Here is a 21,054-nt window from a genome sequence, read left to right as displayed (position 1 = left end):
AATTCTGTATCTTCTGTCTAATGGGAGAGGGGAGAAGAGAGAATGTCCGGGGTGGGAGGGGTCTTTGATTATGCTGACTGCTTTACCGAGGCAGCGAGAAGTGTAGACAGGAGTCCGTGGAGGGGAGGCTGGTTTCCGTGATGTCCTGATGACCACCGTCAGTTCTCCTGGTCTCTGATCTGCCCCGGAACCTCCCCATGATGCATGCTGATTGCCTTGCCCTGCCTTGGCTGTGAGGGGTAACCTTGCCTCTGAGGTGGGAGGTTTAAGCCCCACTCCAGGACAGGGCCACATCATCCAGCCTGCCCTCTAAGAGGGGACAAATTTTCAGATGACTCGAGCCTGCTCTCTCAGGTGAGGTAAACAATTCCACGGCCTCTGTTTCACAGAAAGTTATCCAAGGCTTTTTGGCCAATATTTATCATAGCATACAACCCAGATTGCATTTACATTATTGTAGAGTCTTACAGCACGGAAACAGGCCCTTCGGCCCACCCTGTCCATGCTATCACACACCCATCTGCACTCATCGCATTTACCAGCACTTGGTCCGTCGACTTGGTGGTCAAGTGCTCGTCCAGATACTTCTCAAATGTGAGAGCCTCTGCCCCCACCACTGCCTCAGGCAAGCTTTGGTAAAGCATTGTGGTGGAAACAATGGGCATAGAGCTGAGCAGGTCCACCAGCTAAATGGTTTCAATAACAAAGTCAAAGTTGAGTTTATTGTCATCTGCACAAGTCCATGTGTGCACGGGTGCAATGAAAAACTTACTCGCAGCAGCATCACAGGCACAGAGCATCAGAGACACAACACTCACAAGGAAAACATAAATTAAATATAGATTATGCACAATTTTTACAAGAAAGAACACAATTAGAACAAAAGAAAGAAAAGTCCATTGGAGTGCAAAGTGGTCACAGAGTTGTTGTACTGAGGCAGTGATTAGGGTTGTGCCGGTTGGTTCAGGAACTGAATTCCTGAACCTGGTGGTGTGGGACTTCAGGCTTCTGTACCTCCTGCCCGATGGTGGCTGCGAGAAGATGGCACGGCCCAGATGGTGGGGATCTTTGATGACAGGCATTACCTTCTTGAGCCAGCGCCTCCTGTAGATACCCCCGATGGTGGGGAGGGATGTGCCCGTGATGTGTTGGGCTGAGTCCACTACTCTCTGCAGCTTCTTACGCTCCTGAGCATTGGAATCGCCGTCCCAGACCCTGATGCAACCAGTCAGGATACTTTCAACCGTACATCTGTAAGTTTGTTAGAGTGTTCGGTGACAAGTCGAACCTCCTTAACCTCCTCATGGAGTAAAGATGCTGGTGCACCTTCCCTGTGATCGCATCCATGTGCTGGGCCCAGGACAGGTTGTCTGATGTGTTAACGCCCAGGAATTTAAAGCTGCTGACTCTCTCCCCCAATGTAGACAATTTTCAGAAGGGAGTCTGAGAGGTACTTTTGGAGCGACTGACAGGGAACAATAAGGGAATGCGAGGGACGAGATTGCTTGTCTCCTTTCTGCTCATCTATCCGTCAAGGGGATAGAAGCCTTCCTGAACTGGATGGGCCGAATGGCTTCCTCCAAGCCACGGCAACTCCTTCTGTGAAGGTTGAGAGGGCAGCTGTTTGGGAAGCCTGCAAAGGAGGTTTGGAAAATACATGTAATGTGGGCTGGGACAGGCTCAATGGGTCGAACGGCCTCTCCCAGCGCTGCGTTGGGGCTCCAATGGCTCGCTGCCGCCCCTCGGTGGCCGCAGCGGGTAACAGCAGCGATCGCTGGAGGAAGCTGGAGCGCCCAATCCGCTACGTCGGCCCCGGGGCGGGGGGTCTTGATTGGCTGTCGCCTGCTTTGATGGACAGCTGGGCCAGCCCCAATCACAAGGCATGGGGTTTCCAAAGGCTCCTGACAAGGGCTCATTGCACCCAGCCCTGTCTAGTTACCAGGCAGTGAGTATAGAGGAGGCTGCTCTGAATTTATTAATACAGAATTTTTTAAAAAAGGTTTTTTTTGGAAGAGCATTGCAAAAGGGACACGCTTCCAGCAACAAATTGCAAGGTAACCTCACTAACTGATGCAATCTAAATGATTTAATTTTACCATGAAAGCCAATTGTGTTCTACTCCCATTTAATCCAATTGTTTGAAATCAAATGCACCCATAATTGATGCAATGTGTTATATTTAACATGCAAAGCTCTGTAGATTTATTTATTAAATGTCTGTAAAGCCTTGGGATTGTCACATTGCAGATGCATGTTGGATTTTGTCCTGCTGGTGAATGGGGGAGAGGCAGTGGGGTGGGGGGATTCAGGAGGTGGAGAATGTAATGAGAGTTGGGGGGGGGGGTGGGAAGCTGTTAAACTGTGTGAGCTGAGAGGTTTCATCCGAATGTGGAAGCTCTAAGCGAAATGCCAGAATATCCTTGACGTTAATGATAGACCAGTCTTCCCTGCCTGTGACTTACTTCCTAATCTAAGTGTTGCTTTCTTGCTGTTTCGTCAGTGCTGTATCACCAGGGCAAGGGCTTTTTACTAAATATACCTCGACCATTGTTGTAAGGGAGGGTAGAGAGGAATTATTTGCTGACCATTCCCAGCAACGCAGCCCCAGGAAGTCCTGTTAACTCTTCGTGTGCCGGTGTGCAGCTGCTCTCACGCCTCTGAGTCTGTGCCTTGGTGTAGAGAGAGAGAGTGCTGCCACATCGTTCGCTCTGAGGTCTCCCATCTGATGGGTGTAAGATACTCCAGGGGGACTGTTGGGATAAACAGTGCACCCTTCCTGAACTGTGGCTTAATTCTCACTCTCTGGGATCTTGCTATGTCAAAACCTGGCATTTCCCGTATGACACCAGTGCCTGCTACTCGGTAGGTTGAAGGACTTTGGCATGCACCAGTTGTATATGAATGCAAATCTTTCAGTAATCGACTTGAGGCTGCAGGAATTTTTAATTTTGGGTTGGACTTGGCGTCTCTGGAGAGGTTCTACCGGTTGTTCCCTGAAGTTTAAGCGTGTTAACATTTCTGTATTTAATGTCTAACCCAGTAGCAACAAACAAACAAATCCGGATGTGATGTTAAATCGGACCCAGAACTGTTGGGTGGGACGGCGCAGAAGGAGCTGTGCGTGAGGGAAATGCTGGGACCTTCTTGAACCAGGGTCAAGGGAGCTTCGTTCTGTATCTGACCTGTGCTGGCAAGGGAGGAGATCTCTGGCAAAAGAGTTAGTAGCAAGAGGCCATTTGGCTCCTTCAGCCTACTCCACTATTCAATGAGACCTTTTACCTCAGTGTCACTTCCCTGCTCTGACCTCATTTCTCATTTCCCCTTAACGTCCAAAATCCCAATCGATCTCTTGAGTATACTCAGTAACGCCTTCTTGGGAAGAGGATTCCAAAGATTCGCTACCCTCTGTATCCTTGGGCGTGTGTGATGGGACGGTGCGGAGGGAGCTTCACTCTGTGTCTGACCCGGGAGTGATGTGATGGGACGGTGCGGAGGGAGCTTCACTCTGTGTCTGACCCCGGAGTGTGTGATGGGACGGTGCGGAGGGAGCTTCACTGTGTCTGACCCCGGGAGTGTGTGATGGGACGGTGCGGAGGAACTTTATATCAAACATTTTTTTTAAAGAAAAAGGTACATTTACATTCATCAGAATATTATCATTTTCAAATAAAACCAGGGCCATCCTTGTCCAGGACACACTCCCACCTCCCTGTGGTGCCCACTGGTCCCGGAAGGCCTCCAGAGAGCCAGTGGACACCATGCCCCCTTTCCAGGGGCACACGGGCACTGGTATCCTTGGACAGAGGGGCGGGCAGTCGGCTGGGACGGAACCTCGACCTCCCACTGCCCAGATCTGTGAATGTCCACCTTAGCCAGGCCTGGGAGCAGACCGACCAGGAGATTCCCCTTCCCGACCGACCCACCCTCTTCCCTCTGCACCGGTGCCTGACGGTCAGGGGAAGTGGGGCTAAAGTGCAGCCTCTTTATTCCTCTTTTGCACTATTTATTTATTTTTGTAGTGATTTTTTCTTTGTACTGGACTGCTGCCGCAAAACAGCTCATTTCATGACCATACATCAGTGATGATAAAACCCAACTCTGAACTCGAGGAGCAGCCCCTTCAGATACTCAAATGGGGGCTGCAACCTCTCGCACTCCAGACGTACACAGTGTGTTGACTCTGCCCGGCCGCAGAAGTGGCAGGTGGTCTGGGAGTCCATGAACCAACTTGGGGATCGGTTATGCAGTGCAGCTCTGCGCAACACTCTCTGCCCCAGGTCCCGAGGGAGGGAAAGATGGAGAGGGAGGGAGAGACGTACCGGGGACCCCTCCATCGCTGGCGGATGCCAGTACAGACTGCCACGGCGTCCAGATGGTAGACGAGGCAGTGGAGGGTGCCCAGGAGGAGGCCGTGTGGAAGGTGGGGGGAGAGATGGAGGGGTGCTCGCACCCTCTCGACGCGCCTTGTAATGGGACCCCCGGGGGCTTTGGCCGCAAGCAGCTTATTCCTCTGTGTTCCAACCAGCCCCTTTGTCTGGTCGTCCAGGCAACTGAGATGCCTCCCACCGCCAGCGGGGGAACGGGGTGACCAGAGGCAACCGTGTCCCCCAACTCTTAATGAGGTCTCGATTTAACAAGATGGGCGACTCCCACGGCTGCTGCTTGCCTCCGGGAGCCTCGCGTCGTCCTGAAGGCTGCGCCCTAGGCACGCCGTCTGGTAGGACGCTCAACGTGCAGGTATCTCTGTGGGGTCCGTAGGTGGAGAGCCGCCATCTGGGTTCGGACACTCAGGACCTCGGGAGCAGTCCCTGGGGGTAAGGACTCGGAGCAGTCCTGTCCAGCGCCCTTAGCCAGGTGGTGACTTCCACCTCCAGCCCCTGTTGGATTGCCAGCCGGGCTTCCTCGGGGAGGCTCAAGTAGACCCCCAGATAGAGGGGGTGCACGGTGTTCCATGCAAACGGTCTCATCCAATCCCACTCCGGCGGGGGGGCGCCCACCTGCCGCCGACCCACCAAGAGTCCAGAACACTTCACCCCGTTGATCCGTGCGGAGGATGCGGCCAGAAGGACCCGCTGGTCGACGGGATCTGTGGCCACGAGGAGCGCGTCGTTGGCATCAGCCGAGAGGACGACCTCGGCGGCAAACCCGCGCAGAGCCAGGCCCATCAACCTCGCCCGCAGGAGATGCGGAAGTGGCTCCACGCAGTTGGAAGACCACGGCACACGAGACCATAAGACATCGGATTAGATAGATTAGGCCATTCAGCCCATCGAGTCTGCTCCGCCATTCGATCGTGGCTGATTATTTTTCCCTCTCAACCCCATTCTCCTGCCTTCTCCTTGTAACCCTTGACGCACTCACTAATCAAAGACCTATCAACCTCCGCTTTCCATACACCCAGTGACTTGGCCTCTACTGCCCTCTGTGGCAATGAATTCCACAGCTTCACTGCCCTCTGGCTGAAGAAATTCCTCCTCATCTCAGTTTCTAAAGGGACGTCCTTCTATTCTGAGGCTATGCCCTCGGATTCCCGGGCTCTCCCGCTGATGGAAACATCCTCTCCATGTCCACTCTATCCAGGTCTTTCAGACAAGGTGGGTGGCTGGACACAGGGCATCCCAGATCTACTCCTCTCCTGAAGCCAAGGGGTGCCACCCAGGACCCATTGACCTTCACGAGGCAGCAACGTACAGATGTTGGACCAGGCCCACAAAATGTTGCCCGAGTCTGAACCTGTGCGGAGCCCTGAAAGGCTGTTTTGTGTTCCTGATCGAGGGGAGAAATGGCGACAGATGGGCCAGGCCTCCAGAAAAGGTCAACCAGCCCCTGCTCCAAATGGATGTTGTCCTGGACTGGACCGGCCCGGACCGTTGTAGGACTGGTCAGGGCGGTATCCGTGGACCAGCACAGAACCCCAGGAGGGTGGATGAAAATCTCGTGGTCTGTGCTGAGGAGCGTGCTGGTTTTCTCCAGTGCTGCCGTGTCCCACGGGAGGGGCAGCTCCGGTCATTGGGCTTTCTGCCAGGACATCCCAGAGGATCTCCACAGTCAGGCCATCCACGGTGGAGGGCACCAGCCAGCTCCGCCAATGCCACCGGACCATCGGTGCCGTGTGGGCTGACCTTCAGGAAGTTATAGTCACGGAAACAGGCCCTTCGGCCCAACGGGTCCATTGCCGAACAAGATTGCCTAGTTCCATTTGCCTACGTCTGGCCCGTATCCCTCTAAACCTTTCCTATCGATGTACCTGTCCAAGTGCCTTTGAAATGTTGTTAATGTACCTGCCTCAACCACTTCCTCTGGCAGCTCGTTCCATATACAGACCACCCTCTGGGTGGAAAGTTGCCCCTCGGGTTCCTATTAAATCTGTCCCCTCTCACCTTAAACCTATGCCCTCTAGTTCTTGATTCCCCAACCCTGGGGGGAAGAAAACTGCGCGTTCACCCTATCGATACCCCTCATGATTTTATACACCTCTACAAGGTCACCCCTCATTCTCCTACGCTCCAATGAATAGTCCCAAACCTCTCTCCATAACTCAGTCCCTCGAGTCCCGGCAACATCCTCGTAAACCTCCTCTGCACTCTTTCCAGCTTAATGGCATCTTTCCTATAGCAAGGCAACCAGAACTGAACACAATATTCCAAATGTGGCCTCAACAACTTCTTGTACAATGGCAACATGACGTCCCAACATCTGTACTCAGCCCTGATGAAGGGTCTCAGCTCAGAACGTCAACTGTTCATTTCCCTTCGTGGATGCTGCCTGACCTGAGTTCCTGCAGCATTTTATGTGTGTTGTTCCGTACTCAGTGCCCTGACTGATGAAGGCCAGCGTGTCAAAAGCTGCCTTCACCACCCTGTCTATCTGCGACGCCACTTTCAGGGAACCTCCAAAGTCCCTCTGTTCACAATGCTCCCCAGGGCCCTACCGGTCACTGTGAAAGTTCTACCCTCATTTGTCTTCCCCAAAAATGCAACACCTCGCACTCATCCGAATTAAACTGCATTTGCCCAAGCGCCCTCCCACAAGATGCCGGAGGAATCCTCGCTGTTATGGACGCCCCCGGCAGTTTCCAGTGAGCAGAAGAAGGCCGAGGTGTGGTCCAAGTGCACCTTCGAGCTGTAGGTCCCTCCATGCCTTGAGGCCAGCACGGACAGACCCCACGAACAGCGCAGTTCCAACCAGATGAACTTCAATGTGGCGTTCCCTTATCTCTGGGAAATGCCGGAGTTAGAACATAGAACATTACAGCACAGTACAGGCCCTTCGGCCCACAATGTTGTGCTGACATTTTATCCTGCCTCTAAGATCTAACCCTTCCCTCCCACAGCCCTCCATTTTCTATCTCATTCATGTGTCTATCTAAGAGTCCCTTAAATGTCCCTAATGTATCGGCCCCCACAACCTCTGCCGGCAGTGTGTTCCACGCACCCACCGCTCTCTGTAAAGAACTTACCCCTGACATCCCCCTTATACCTTCCTCCAATCACCTTAAAATTATGTCCCCTCGTGTTAGCCATTGTCACCCTGGGAAAAAGTCTCTGACTGTCCACTCGATCTATGCCTCTTATCATCTTGTACACCTCTATCAAGTCACCTCTCATCCTCCTCCTCTCCAAAGAGAAAAGCCCCAGCTCGCTCAACCTATCCTCATAGGACATGCTCTCCAATCCAGACAACATCCTGGTAAATCTCCTCTGCACCCTCTCTAAAGCTTCCACATCCTTCCTATAATGAGACGACCAGAACTGAACACAATACTCCTCAAGTGTGGTCTGACCAGAGTTCTGTAGAGCTATAACATTGCCTCGTGGCTCTTGAACTCAAACCCCAACTAATGAAGGCCAACACTCCCATACACCTTCTTGACAACCCTATCGACCTGCGCGGCAACCTGAGGATCTATGGACGTGGACCCCGAGATCCCTCTGTTCCTCCACACTGCTAAGAGTCCTGCCATTAACCTTGTATTCCGCCTTCGAATTCGATCTCCTGAAGTGCATCACTTCACACTTATCCAGGAGTTCCTTCTTGGGAATAAGGGCAGGCTCTGACGTAGGAGCAAGGGTGTCCACTGCCGATGGACTTCAGAGCGCCCTCCGCACCTCACAGTGAGACCTTGTCGTCGTCCTCCTGCGTATAACCGCCATGCCCACAGGTGACTCCTGACCTCTCCTTCCCCGGTTTCCCCCCCCCGGCCCCCAGATGGTGCAGGGCTTAGAGTAGGAGGAGCCTTCTGGGAATGAAGGGCAGGACATCGAAGAGGATACTCCTCTGCCCGTGGTCTCCAGAGGCTCACCGGCGGGAAGGCCCCGCCAACAGTGAGCCCCTTGCTGGAGGCCAGGGTCTCTGAAGAAGACGGCCGTCCTTGTACGTTTTCAAAGGCTGTGGCGATGGGCAAGTGTGGCCATTGCCTTTGTTGCTACGCCGGAGTGAACTTAACTCTTCACCCCATTCTTTTAGTTAAAGGTTAACAAACACAAGATCATTGGAGCAGGAGGAGGCCATTGGGCCCGTCGAGCCTGTTCTGCCATCCAATAAGATCATGGCTGTGGACTCGGCTCCACCTGCCTGCCTTTCTCCACCATTACCCTTCATTCCCCTGCTCTGCAAAAATCTAACTGCGTCTTAAATATATTAGTGAGGGAGCCTCCACTGCTTCGCTGGGCAGAGGATTCCACAGATTCACTGCTCTCTGGGAAAAGCAGCTTCTCTTCATCTCCGTCCTAAATCTACTGCCCTGAATCTTGAGGCTATGTCCCCCTCGTTCTAGTCTCACCTACCAGTGGAAACAACCTTCCTGCTCTATCTTATCTATCCCTTTCAGAATTTTATGTGTTTCTATAAGATCCCCTGAATTCCAGCGAGTATAGTCCCAGGTGACTCAATCTCTCCTCAGGGGCTAACCCCCTCGGGAATCAACCTGGTGAACCTCCTCTGCACCACCTCCAAAGCTGGTGTATCTTTCCTCAAGTAAGGAGACCAGGAGAGGGGCTGTAACTGTGGGAGGGTTCCTGTGGTAGGACGGTACAGAGGGAGCTTTTCTCCACGCCGAGCTGTGTCTGAAGAATTCTTCAGCGCTGAATTGAGTTCGGTGTCGATAGCGCATCCCACCTCCCAGTCCAGTAAAGTAAACCAGTCATTGTGTGAGCACTGAATCCTGGAAAGCAGTTGACGGTATGTGGCTTAGTATCCATGGCAACCAGGCATGCGTCATTGGAATGGGATGTGGGTGGTCGATAACATAAATCTTGCAATGGTGTCGTCCCAAGACGGTTTCTTAATCTTTTTCAATCATTGACTAATGTCAAAATATTATCAACTGTAACAATGTGCATGTGAGAATTCCTCTGATATCCTTCTGACATTGTTCATTCTTCTTTGTGGTGTCACAAGACAAAGGAGCAGAAGCAGGCCATTTGGCCCATCGTGTCTGCTCCGCTACCTCACCATGAGCTAAACTATTCACCCATCTAGCCCCAATTCCCGGCCTTTTCCCCATATCCCTTGATACCCTGACTAATTAGATACCTATCAATCTCCGCCTTAAACACCCCCAATGATCGGGCCTCCACAGCTGTGTGTGGCAACGAATTCCATAAATCCATGACCCTCTGGCTAAAGAAATTTCTCCTCATCTCTGTTCTAAATGGGTCCCCTCTAATTCTAAGACTGTGTCCTCTAGTCCTGGACTCACCCACCAAGGGAAACAGCTTAGCCACATCTACTCTGTCCAGTCCTTTCAACATTCGAAATGTTTCTGAGGTCCCCTCTTGTGCCTCATCGCAATACCATCTCATTATCTATAAGATGTAGGAGCAGAATTTGGCCATTCAGCCCATCGATGATGGTTGATTTTATTTTTTTTATTTCTCAGCTCCATTCTCCTGCCTTCTCCCAATAAAGCCTCAGCATTACATTCTTGCTTTTATATTCTAGTCCTCTCGAAATGAATGCTAACATTGCATTTGCCTTCTTTGCTACCGACTCAACCTGCAAGTTAACCTTGAGGGAATCCTGAACCAAGACTTCCAAGTCCCTTTGCCCCTCCAATTTCTGTCTTCCATTTGGAAAACAGTCCACACCTTTATTCTTCCTAGCAAAGTGCATGACCCCACACTTCCCCTATGCTGCCCTTCTTTGCTCACTCTCCCAACCTGTCTTTAGGTATCTGGGAGGCTTCAATGAGATTTCCCCCCCATCTTTCTGAACTCCAAGTACAGGCCCAGAGACATCAAACGCTCCTGACAGGTTAAGCCTTTCATTTCTGGGATCGTTCTTGTGAACCTCCTCTGGACCCCTGAGGTAGGTCCTGACCTTCATTGGAACAGGCCCCACCCAAGGCCTGTAGTGGACATTGGCCTGTTGTTTCAGTGACCTGGTTAGTCCCCTTTGGCCTGCAATTTATTTCCCCCCACCTGCCGAGTGAAAATGTCTCCTGACAATTACACAGGGCCTTGGTGAGCGACCTGGAGTGCTCTGCACAACTTTGGACCCCGAACCTACAATGGGTGTACTTATTGTAGAGGGAGTGCAGTGAAGAATTGGTTTACTATTGTCACGTCTACCGAGATACAGTGAAAAGCTTTGCGTGCCATCCAGACAGATCATTCCATACATAAGTACATCGAGGCGGTACAAAGGAAAACAGAATGCAGAGTAGGGTTGTTAAGAAGGTGTATGGTGTGTTGGCCTTCATTAGTCTGCGTATTGAGTTCAAGAGCCGCGAGGTAATGTTGCAGCTCTATAGAACTCTGGTCAGACCGCAGTTGGAGTATTGTGTTCAGTTCTGGTCGCCTCATTATAGGAAGGATGTGGAAGCTTTAGAGAGGGTGCAGAGGAGATTTACCAGGATGTTGTCTGGATTGGAGAGCGTGTCTTATGAGGATAGGTTGAGTGAGCTTGGGCTTTTCTCTTTGGAGAGAAGGAGGGAGATGAAACTTGATAGAGGTGTACAAGATGATAAGAGGCATAGATTGAGTGGACAGTCAGAGACTTTTTCTCAGTGCAACAATGGCTAACACGAGGACATAAGGTGATTGGAGGAAGGTATAAGGGGGATGTCAGGGGTAAGTTTTTTTTTACAGAGTGGTGGGTGCATGGAACGCACTGCCGGCAGAGGTTGTGGGGGCAGATACATTAGGGACATTCAAGAGACTCTTAGACACATGAATAATAGAGAAGTGGAGGGCTATGTGGGAGGGAAGGGTTAGATAGATCTTAGAGCAGGATAAAATGTCAGCACAACATTGTGGGCCGAAGGGCCTGTACTGTGCTGTAGTGTTCTGTGTTCTAACACAGTGTTACAGTTGCAGAGAGAGTGCAGTGTAGGTGAGCAATAAGGTGCAAGGGCCACGATGAGGTGGATTGAGAGATCAAGAGTTCATCATTCACTGAGTCTGTCATACGAGGAGAGATCTGGTTAGGTTAGGCCTAAGAGTCTGGATGAATGAGAGGAGATCCCACCAAATTGGAAAGTTCTCAGTGGCTGATGCGGGGATGATGTTTCTCGAGGCTTGAACCAGGGCTCCTGGCCTCTGAACAAGGGCTACTCTCTTCGGGACGGATGAGGAGAAACTTCTATGAGTCAAAGTTGAGTTTATTGTCATCTGCGCACGTGCATGTATGCACAGGTGCAATGAAAAACTATGATAAGATGGACCCCTGACCTCTCAACCTACCTCGTTATGACTTTGTTGTCTGCCTGCACTGCACTTTCTCTATAGCTGTAACACTTTATTCTGCATTCTGTTACTGTTTTCCTTTGTACTACCTCGATGCACTGTGTAATGAATTGACCTGTACGATCGGTATGCAAGACAAGTTTTTCACTGTACCTCGGTACAAGTGACAATAATAAACCAATTCCAATTACTTGCTGCAGCATCACAGGCATATAGCATTAGAGAGAACATTCACAAGAAAAATATATAATTTACGTTTAATTTATAAGAGAGAAGACAATTGGAACAATTAAATGTAGTGCAAAGTGGTCCCAGTGTTGCTGTACTGAGGCAGTGATTAGGGTTGTGCCGGTTTGTTCAAGAACTGAATGGTTGAAGGGAAGTAGCTGTTCCTGAACCTGGTGGTGTGGGGCTTCAGGCTTCTGTACCTCCTGCCCGATGGGAGCTGTGAGAAGATGGCACGGCCCGGACATCTTGGATGATGGATGTTGCCTTCTTGAGGCAGCACCTCCTGTAGATACTCCCGTGTGGATGTTTCCTGTTTTTCTCAACCCCTTCACTTGCTTTGCAGAACTGAATTTGGTGGTTGGGGGCTGGGACAAAGAAGGGGAGTTCTGCCTCCTCCAAACCACCCTCCTCGCATGCCGAGTCCTTTATCCGAGAAGGAAGAATTTCCTCACCTCCCAACTCATCGGCCTTTCTCCCTCCTTCCCCTCCCCATGGGGTGGGGTCTCCTTCGATTCCCTTGAAGCATTGGACTGAGAGGCTCCTTGTCCCGTCGCCTCTAGTGCCAGCTACAGGAAGGATGTCATTGAGCTGGAGAGGCTACAGAAAAGATTCATAAGGATGTTAAAACATTGGCAAATGGGACTAGCTTGGACAGACATCTTGGTCAGCATGGATGAGTTGGGTCAAAGGGCCCTGCCCTCACCACCTGGCTTCCCGATTGGCCCTTGGGGTCCTGCTCTCTGAAGCACTCAGCCTCGGGATTGGCCCTGGTTGGTTCTTGGGCCCCTGCTCTCTGAGGCACCCAGTCCTGAGATTGGCCCAAACCTCCAAGGCAGGGAGCACCATGACCAATGCAAGACCATATGTAGCTGGCACTAGAGGCGACGGGACAAGGAGCCTCTCAGGCCGATGCTGCAAGGGAATCGAAGGAGACCCCACCCCATGGGGAGGGGAAGGAGGGAGAAAGGCCAATGAGTTGGGAGGTGAGGAAATTCTTCCTTCTCGGATAAAGGACGCGGCATGCGAGGAGGGTGGTTCTGAGGAGGCAGAACTCCCCTTCTTCGTCCCCCCCACCACCAAATCCAGTTCTGCAAAGCAAGTGAAGGGATTGCGAAAAACAGGAAACATCCACGCGGGTGAGGAAACCGGCTTCAGACAGAGCTTGAAGTTCCTGTCAGCGAGACAACAAACAAGGTTCTAGCCCGGGCTTCAGCTCCTGAGGTGGGGGAGGCAGGGCGAATCTCATTGAAATCTCCCGGATACTGAAAGGCCTGGATAGAGTGGACGGGGAGAGGATGTTTCCATCAGTGGGAGAGTCCAGGATCCGAGAGCACAGCCTCAGAATAAAGGGACGTCCCTTTAGAACTGAGATGAGGAGGAATTTCTTCAGCCAGAGGGCGGTGAATCTGTGGAAGTCGTTGCCACAGACGGCTGTGGAGGCCAAGTCATTGGGTATTTAAAGCGGAGGTTGATAGGTTCTTGATTAGTGAGGGTGTCAAAGGTTATGGGGAGAAGACAGAAGAACGGGGTTGGGAGGAAAAATTAACTTGGCCATGATCGAATGGCGGAGCAGTCTCGATGGGCCAAATGGCCTAATTCTGTTCCTCTGTCTCATGGTCATTAATGACGCCTTATTAAACTAATCTCTTCTGCCTGCATGCGGTCCATGCCCCTCTGTTCTCTGCATGTTCATCTGCCTATCAAAGGGTAGATCGTATCGAATGACAGGGCAGGCTTGAGGAGCCCAGAGGCCTACTCCTGCTGCTATTTTCTTGAGTGGCCGTCCGAGTGCGTGCTGAGAGAGTGCCGCACTGTCAGAGGTGCTGACTCTCAGGTGAAGTGTTAAACCTGGGCCCTTGAGGGTGCGGTTTGTTTAAAAAATCCCTTGCACGTCGCTCAATCGTTACCTCAGACCCGTTCTCCACTATGTTGGTTGATGGGCGTCGAGGCCAAGACACTGGGTGAAGATAACTTGGCTCCAAATAATTGTGAGGGATCTTTGTCATTTACTGAGGGGTTGGGGAGGGGGTGTCATCTCCAACCTCCCCCTGACAGGGCAGCACTCCCTTGGCATCGCTCGGTAATTGGGAATGTCACCACCAGCTTGTGTACCCAAGACCCCAGAGTGGGGCTTGAACCCATGGCTTCCTGGGTTGGAGGACGGAAGGTCACCGACTCCCTGAGCCAAAATAACCCTGTCTTCTACCACCCCCCAAAAAACCCATAACCCCATTGAGAAAGCAGTAATGATTCCAGGGATGAGAGGATTAACATATGAGGAATGTTTGACGGCTCTTGGGCTGCACTCCTTGGAGCTCAGAAGAATGAGGGGGGAACCTCATAGAAACATTTCAAATGTTAAAAGGCCTGGACAGAGTAGATGTGGCAAAGTTGTTTCCCATGGTAGGGGAGTCTAGTACAAGAGGGCACGACTTCAGGACTGAAGGGCGCCCATTCAGAACAGAGATGCGGGGAAATTTCTTTAGCCAGAGAGCGATGAATCTGTGGAATTTGTTGCCACGGGCGGCTGGGGAGGCAAAGTCATCGGGTGTATTTAAGGCAGAGATTGATAGGTATCTGAGTAGCCAGGGCATCAAAGGTTATGGTGAGAAGGCGGGGGAGTGGGGCTAAATGGGAGAGTGGATCAGCTCATGATAGAATGGCGGAGCAGACTCGATGGGCCGAATGGCCGACTTCTGCTCCTTTGTGTTATGGTCTATGTGTGGGACCCTGGGGCAATGAAGACGCGTGGCGTTTTCTTGGCTAAATTCACAGGAGAAGCTAGCTGGTAGTTTTTAAGGAAATGTATCTGACTGGGATTAGGGAACGGAGCAAGGTTGTTTTGAACTCCACTCGGGGGGGGGGGGGGGGGGGAAACAACTGTTCATTCCAGTTCTACCCGCCTTTCCAGTTCTCTCCATCTGTGTGGCAATTCACACCTCCCCTCTTCCCACACCCAACCTGCCCGTACTTATTTACATCCATCAGGTTACAGATGGGGCAGCCCAGTGGCGCAGCGGGTAGAGCCGATGCCTCACAGCTCCAGGGTCCCGGGTTCAATCCCCACCTCTGCTGCTGTCTGTGAGGGGTGAGCATTGGACCTCAGGCCAATCAGCCCTTTGAGCCTGTTTGTTCAGTCAGATTCTAACTGTAGCCTTGGAGGGAGAGGTGCAGCAGGGAAACAGGCCCTTTGGCCCACTGAACCCCTGCTGACCATTGACCACCCATTTACACCAATCCTACGTTTGTTCCATTTTACTCTCCCCACAATCCCATCGGAGTATTGTTTGAAGTACTTGTCACTGTCGGATCCGGTTATTTTCGAATCCACAGGTTCTTTCGGGAGTCCAGGAATGAGTTGGAAACAATTTGGTGCTTCACAGATTTTTATTGGAAACGTTTAAAAGAAAGAAACAGTCACCAAGCACATGGCACTAGCTTTACTACTGGGAGATTGGTATTGGTTTATTATTGTCACTTGTGCCGAGGTACAGTGAAAAAAGTGTCTTGCATCCCGATCGTACAGGTCAATTCATTACACAGCGCAGTTACATTGGGTTAGTACAGAGTACATTGATGTAGTACAGGTAAAAACAATAACAGTACAGAGTAAAGTGTCACAGCTGCAGAAAAAGTGCAGTGCAATAAGGTGCAAGGTCACAACAAGGTAGATCGTGAGGTCAGAGTCCATCTCATCGTATAAGGGAACCATTCAATAGTCTTATCACAGTGGGGTAGAAGCTGTCCTTAGGCCTGGTGGTACGTGCCCTCAGGCTCCTGTATCTTCTACCCGATGGAAGAGGAGAGAAGAGAGAATGACCCTGGTGGGTGGGGTCTTTGATTATGTTGGCTGCTTCACCGAGACAGTGAGAGGTAAAGGCAAAGTCCATGGAGGGGAGGCTGGTGTCCGTGATGTGCTGGGCTGTGTCCACAGCTCTCTGCAGTTTCTTGCGGTCATGGGCAGAGCAGTTGCCGTACCAAGCCGTGATGCATCCAGATAGGATGCTTTCTATGGTGCATAGATACAAGTTGGTGAGTGTCAAAGGGGACAAACCAAATTTCTTTAGCCCTTCACATCCAATTAACTACCCTGTAAGATGGAGATGTCCACTGGCTGCTTACAGGACTTCAGGGAAGCTGCTCTCTCAAAGTCAAAGTTGGGTTTATTGTCATCTGCACAAGTCCATGTGTGCACGGGTGCAGTGAAAAACTTACTTGCAGCAGCATCACGGGCACTGAGCGTCAGAGACACAACATTCACATGAAAAATATAAAATATACGTAATTTTTTTTTACAAGAAAACACAATTAGGACGAAAAAAAGTCCATTATAGTGCAAAGTGATCAAAATAGTCAGTGTTGCTGTAGTGAGGCAGTGATTAGGGTTGTGCAGGTTGGTTCAAGAACCAAATGGTTGAAGGGAAGTAGCTGTTCCTGAACCTGGTGGTGTGGGACTTCAGGCTTCTGTACCTCCTGCCTGATGGGACCTGCGAGAAGATGGCACAGCCCGGATGGTGGGGATCTTTGACGGATGTTTCCTTCTTGAGGCAGCGCCTCCTGTAGATACTCCCGATGGTGGGGAGGGATGTCCCCGTGATGTGTTGGGCTGAGTCCACTACTCTCTGCAGCTTCTTACGTTCCTGCGCATTGGAATTGCCGTACCGGACCGTGATGCAGCCAGGATATTTTCAACAGTACATCTGTCGAAGTTTGTTATGCTGTTTACTTTGTGAGCTTCAAGCAAACAAGGAATTTCATTGTACCCTGGTGTATATGACAATAAACTAATCTGACACTGAATCAAATATTTGAGCGCAAATATCCGGGCCTCTAGGATCTCCTTTAAATTTCCAAAGGTTAAATTGTGTTGCCTCTTCCCATGTTTGTCAGTCCGAGATCTATCCCTCCCACACTCTTTCATCCACCCTGTCTGTCCAGCCAAAACTTTGTCCTTGTGAGATCTGCTGCTACCTTCCTGAGGCAGTGGGTGCCAGGATTGGCTGGCTTGGGGTTAGCAGGCTTTGGGATTGGCTGGGCCTGAGGGGCAGCAGTCTCCAGGATTGGCTGGGTTGGGGGGGTGGGGGGGGGCAGGGGCTGGGCAGCAGTCTCCAGGATTGGCTGGGCCTGGTGGTGGTGGCAGCAGGCTCCAGGATTGGCTGACCTGGAGTCTGCAGGCTCCAGGATTGGCCAGTTCTGGGATAGGGTGGAGAACAACGGGGATCAGACCTGAGACCACTTTCAGAGAACCAGCACTGACTCGATGGGCTGAGTGGCCTCTGCTCCACAGAGATGGAGGGACGGGGAATGGAAGATCCCTGAGACCAGGCATGAGACAAGGAGTTGACGGAAGGATCAGGGTCCCTCTGCACCATGTTCTTGTATGATTCAGATTAGTTTATTGTCGTATATACCAGGTTGCAATGAAATTCCTTGCTCGTGTGAAGCTCACAGTGTACGTGGTAACAATAAATACAACGATACAACAGTCATGGATGTTCCTTGACATAAACAATCATTCAGATTCATATTTATTATCCTTGTCTTGTATGAAGTGAAAATTCATTGTTTAGCGGCAGCAGTACAGTGCAAAGACATAAAATTACCAGGAATTACAAAAATAGTGCAAAAAGTAAAGGAATAACGAGGTAGTGTTCATGGGTTCATGGACCGTTCAGAAATCTGATGGCGGAGGGGAAGAAGCTGTTCCTGAATCGTTGAGTGTGGGTCTTCAGGCTCCTGTACCTCCTCCCTGATGGTAGTAACGTGAAGAGGGCATGTCCCGGGTGGTGAGGGTCCTTCGTGACGGATGCCGCCTTCTTGAGGCGCCGCCTCTTGAAGATGTCCTTGATGGTGGGGAGGGTTGTGCCCATGATGGAGCTGGCTGAATCTACAACCCTCTGCAGCCTCTTGCGATCCTGTGCGTTGGAGCCTCCGTACCAGGCGGTGATGCATCCAGTCAGAATGCTCTCCACCGTACATCTGTAGAAATTTGCAAGAGTCTTTGACATGCTGAATCTCCTCAAACTCCTAATGAAGTAGAGCCGCTGGCATGCTGCCTTCATGATTACATCAAAGTGTTGGGCCCAGGATAGATCCTCTGAGATGTCGACACCCAGGAACTTGAAGCTGCTCACCCTTTCCACTGCTGACCCCTCATTGAGGACTGGTGTGTGTTCTCCCGACTTCCCCTTCCTGAAGTCCACAATCAGTTCCTTGGTCTTGCTGCCATTGGGTGCGAGGTTGTTGTTGCAACACCACTCAACCAGCCGATCTATCTCACTCCCGTACGCCTCCTCGTCGCCACCTGAGATTTTACCAACAACAGTGGTGTCATTGGTGAATTTATAGATGGTGCTTGAACTGTGCTGTTTATGAATTTTCACTGTTGACCCTTTGGGGTACATCGATTTCTGAAGTTATTTCCCACCTTAAGAAATGGCTTTACCACTCTTGCCAGTTTTTCTGAGATGCGCATGACTGATTTCACTCGGTCGTCTCGATTTCCGAAATGATGGAAACGTACTCCCTTCTGTGAGTCGAGGAATTGAACCTTTTCCTTTCTCCTCCTGATCTCCGCTCCATCCACGCACTGCTGAGGGAAAGCTCGGGTCAGAGGCCACATTGTTCGTTCCACGTGCAGAATTCTTCAGTCACGGAGACACGAGGCCTCGGATGCTGGAATCTAGAGCAACAAAAGTCTGCTGGAGGGACTCTGGGTTGGGCAGCATCTGTGGGGGGGGGGGGGTTGGAGGAATGGACAGACGACATTTTGCGTCGAGACCCTTCATCTGGACTGTAAAGACGGCCAATGCTGTGCGGGCCTCCAGCTGCCGTGTTAATTCCCCTCCCCGTTCCTCCACCGAGCTGTCTGTCCTCGGCCTCCTTGACTGCCAGGGTGAGGCCAAAACACAAACCAGAGGAACGCCCCCTCGCATCCCCCCCGGGGAGTCCACACCCCGACGGCGCGGACATTGTAACCTGCTCCCCCTCCGTCCCTTTTCTCCCTCGTCCTGATCCACCCAGCTCCCCCCACACCCACCCCACCCCCCCAGCACCCCCACACCCCTCCCACTGGGTTCCCCCCCTCCCCACCTCCCCTATTTGGTTCCATGCTCCACCCTCTCCTATCAGATCCCATCATCTGCAGCCCTCTGTCAGCCCCACCTCTCACCTCCCGGCCTCTGTCGCTGTTCCCGCCCTCCCCTCCTCCATCTGCCTATTTTTCCCCCCCCCCCCCCCCCCCCCCCCTCACCTGGATCCACCTATCACTTCTTGCCCCAACCCTTCCCTCTGCCGGCTCTCTCCCCTCTACTCTTTCGGTCCGGATGAACGGTCTCAACCTGAAACGTTGACCGTCCATTCCCCCCATCCAATGCTGCCTGACCCGCTGAGTTCCTCCAGTATCCTGTGTTGCTCCAGATTCCAGCATCCTCTGTCTCCTCCAGCATTTTGCTAGTGTCTTTGGACAAAATGTTGTATAGGTCAGCCTACAGATGGTGGTAAATTGGTTTATTATTGTCACGTGTACACGAGGTACAGTGAAAAAACTTAGTTTTGCATGCCGTCCACACAGATCATTTCAGTACAACAGTGCATTGAGGGAGAACAGTTATAAAAGAAGTAATGAGTGGATCTGCAGAGAGCAGCTTACAGCGAGTTGCCATGCTCCAGTGCTACAGTATCCAGAGGCCTGGACTGTTGATCCAGTGACACTAAGTTCGAATCCCACTGTGGCAACTGGGGAACTTCAATTAGGGTAATTACATGTAAGAGCTTGAAAAGCTAGTCCCTGTAACAGCGACTGGGAAACTACCAGAATTAGTTTGTTCATGTTCCTCGTGGAGGGAGATCTGGCAGCTGCCATGGGGCAGGAGGTACAGAAGCCTGAAGTCCCACACCACCAGGTTCAGGAACAGCTACCTCCCTTCAACCATTCGGTTCTCGAACCAACCTGCACAACCCTCAGTGTAGCAACACTGTGACCACTTTGCACTACAATGGGCTTTTTTTTTGTTCTAACTGTGTTATAAAAATTGTGTGTAATTTGTTTTTTTGTGTGAATGCTGCTTATCTGATGCTCTGTGTCTGTGATGCTGCTGCAAGTAAGCTTTTCATTGCACTTGTGCGTATGACAATAAACTCGACTTTTACTTGAGATGCCTGTAAGATCCAATAATCCGGCTTCTGATTGTTCGGAAATCCAGATGGTTTGGCATCCGGATCAACCATCAGTCTGGAATGTGAATTCGGAGTCCAGAGTGAAAATGGGGTGTCAGCCAGATCTGGGAATCTGGGATTGCGGCTGGAAGGGGAGGGAGAGAGCCAAGATTTGGAAAATGAGCTGGAGTTGGGGTCCAGAATATCAGGTCACCCCATAATAGGAAAGATGTTATTAAACTAGAGAGAGTGCAGAAAAGATTTATCAGGTTGCCTGGACTTGGGGGCCTGAGTTACAAGGAGAGGTTGTGTAGACGAGGACTTTATTCCCTGGAGCGTAGGAGATTGAGGGGTGACCTGATAGAGGTGTATAAGTTCATGAGGGGCATAGACAGGGTGAAAGCGATTTTAAAAGGGACATCAGGGCAGCTTCTTCACACAAAGGGTGGTGTATATTTGGAATGAGCTGCCAGAAATAGTGGGTGAGGTGGGCACATCAGCAACGTTTAAAATCCATCTCGATGAGTACATGGATAGGAGAGGTTTAGAGGGCTCACTAAAAATTTGCCGATTGATCCCATTTAAAAAGTTGTAAAATACAGAACGATCAAGTCGACATTTTATAACAAGTCTGTTATTATTTGTGGATGTGGAGAGGATGTTTCCCTCAATGGGAGAGTCCAGAATCTGAGGGCACAGCCTCAGAATAAAGGGACGTCCCTTTAGAACTGAGATGAGGAGGAATTTCTTCAGCCAGAGGGCGGCGAATCTGTGGAATTCGTTGTCACAGAGGGCAGTGGAGGCCAAGTCAGTGGGTGTATTTAAGACGTTGATAGGTTCTGGATTGGTGAGGGGGTTGAGGGTTACAGGGAGAAGGTGGGAAAATGGGGTTGAGAAAAAAAATCAGCCATGGTTGGATGCTCCTATATCTTATGGCTCTTCTATTACTTAACATCAGTCATCAGTTAGCATGCCATGTCCA

The 21,054-nt window shown here is 51.0% G+C and overlaps 1 protein-coding gene across 1 annotated transcript in view; it reads left to right on the top strand.

Annotated features, from left to right (window-relative positions):
- Positions 1-1,896: 1,896 nt before the first annotated feature.
- LOC127586711 (guanine nucleotide-binding protein G(I)/G(S)/G(T) subunit beta-2) overlaps positions 1,897-21,054 on the top strand; it is a 145,871-nt gene continuing 126,713 nt past the window's right edge. The window contains exon 1 of the mRNA XM_052044868.1: positions 1,897-2,054. The gene's annotated coding sequence lies outside the window, so the exon portion shown is untranslated. The remainder of the gene's footprint in view (positions 2,055-21,054) is intronic.

This window comes from Pristis pectinata, chromosome 37 (genome assembly GCF_009764475.1).
Source record: "Pristis pectinata isolate sPriPec2 chromosome 37, sPriPec2.1.pri, whole genome shotgun sequence".
Lineage (NCBI taxonomy): Eukaryota > Metazoa > Chordata > Chondrichthyes > Rhinopristiformes > Pristidae > Pristis > Pristis pectinata.
Note: the sequence above shows the minus strand (reverse complement) of the source record. Positions and strands in the feature narration are given on the sequence as shown.